Source organism: Mandrillus leucophaeus, unplaced genomic scaffold (assembly GCF_000951045.1).
Source record: "Mandrillus leucophaeus isolate KB7577 unplaced genomic scaffold, Mleu.le_1.0 Scaffold134, whole genome shotgun sequence".
Taxonomy (NCBI): domain Eukaryota; kingdom Metazoa; phylum Chordata; class Mammalia; order Primates; family Cercopithecidae; genus Mandrillus; species Mandrillus leucophaeus.
In genome coordinates, this window is record NW_012101299.1 from 2,922,170 (window position 1) to 2,924,118 (window position 1,949).

Consider the following 1,949-nt stretch of genomic DNA (forward strand, 5'->3'; position numbering starts at 1 on the left):
CACGAGGGGCTGGAAATGACAGCGATGTCATCGACAATTTAGCAGTGACCTTCACAGACTCAGAGCCAAGGTCGGATGAGAGACGGATGTTGCAGCAGATGCTGCATGGAGAGATGGTTCTGAAGACCCAGAGACCTGCCCTCGAATCTCGTCAATACACCAGGGGGCAAGGGAGGGGATCTTCATGATTGGAAGCAGAGTTTCATCTGCCCTGGGAGAAGGGGAGCTTGAAATCGAAAACTATGTGGCATTCTAAAAAAACAATAAAATATGCTTCTTGTATGCTTCTTGGGCACTGAGTTCCTAAACCGAGATCTCTGTACCTTTGGCTCATGTCATGTTTAAAGATTTTCCTGAAATTTTATTAATAGCATCCACCAGAAAAGGTGGAAATAAACAAGGAGTCAGGGAGCGTAGGGTGCACACACAATTCACTTTAAATATCCTCATTCAGCACAATTCCTCTCCAGCTCCCGTGGGGATCGGAGCTAGTCCGGTGGATCACTGGGGGCCGGTACGTGGAGCACACGTTTTCTGCTGCAGAGACCCCTGGAAGGGGCCCTGGTGAGCACAGGTGCAGACAGGCCTGTCCCTGTGCACGCAGTGTGGCTGGACCAGCTGCTCTTGTCCTGAGCTCTGCATGCTCTTCTGTAAAAGGCAGACATTTGCCTAGGGGCGATCTGATGACTCCTGGATTCAGCCCTCAGAGAGCCTACCTAGAAATAGTCACGATTCAACATGAAGAAAACACAGAGACTCCCCAGGTGGGTAGACGGCAATTCTCCCAGCCTTCCAACTTCCACTGGGCCAGGGCTCTTTCATCTTCTGACCGGCTCTCAGGCATGCCACATCTGAAAACTCTGCCACTTTTGCATGAGACCCCTGCATTAGCCCAGGGAGACAGAACCAATAGGATGCCTATGTAAAGAGATTCATTCTGAGGGATTGGCTCATGTGGTTACGGAGTCTGCCTTCTGCCCACTGGAGACTCAGGAAGCCTGACGATGTGGTTCAGTCCAAGTCTGAAGGCCCTTGAACTGGGAGAGCTGATGGTCTCAGTCTCAGCCCAAGAAGGCGAGAAGGTTGGTGTCCCAACTCACGCAGCCCTGCTGAGAGGTTAATTCTCCATTTTGTTCTCTTTTGCACTGAACCTCAAGGGACTGCATGAAGCTTACCCACATGAAAAGGGGCACCTGCTTTCCTGAGTCCACTGATTCAGTCACCAATCTCAGCTGGAAACATGCTCACATACATGCCCAGAAATAATGTTTAAATCAGTGTCTGGGAACCCCTCAGCCAGCAAAGGTGACACAAAATTTAACCATCACAGCTCCCTCTGGATAAGATGAGAGAACAAGGTTTCATAACATTGGGACCACGGACACTCAACGCACAGAAACAAGGCTGACCTGTCCTCAGAAGGACACACCCCACCGTGTGGTTATTGGTCTCATAGCCATGGTCAGCACTGTCCCTCCAGTTTAGCTGAGTCTCGCCGTCACTTCAGTCCCACTGCCAGGACCCTGTCCTCCACACAGCCTTGGCCATGGTCACCTTCTCTCCTTTGAGACACCTGGACTCACATCTGAGGTGCATTGTCAGCACAGACTCCTCAGCTCCCACCACACACACTTCCTGATTTTGCGCTGAGAATTCCGGCACCTCAAACCCAACATATCAAAACCTGATCTCCTTCCAGTCTTCCCTGTCTCTGCTGGTGAAAACTCCAGGGTTCCAAGCCGAAACCATGGTCTATTCCTTGATTCTCCCTTTTCTCTTACACTCCACATCTGGTCTGTCAGCAAATCTTGCTGTATCTGCCTTGACGATGGAGCCACATTCAACATCCGCTCCCCCTCCCACTGCCACTGGCCTGGCCAGATCCCGGGGTCTCACATTCAACATCCGCTCCCCTCCCACTGCCACTGGCCTGGCTGGATCCCGGGGTC

General features: G+C 51.6%; 1 long non-coding RNA gene across 1 annotated transcript in view; it reads right to left on the reverse strand.

Annotated features, from left to right (window-relative positions):
- Positions 1-340: 340 nt before the first annotated feature.
- Positions 341-1,949, reverse strand: part of LOC105534374 — a 9,979-nt gene continuing 8,370 nt past the window's right edge. The window contains exon 2 of the long non-coding RNA XR_001005262.1: positions 341-648. This is a non-coding gene — a long non-coding RNA (uncharacterized LOC105534374). The remainder of the gene's footprint in view (positions 649-1,949) is intronic.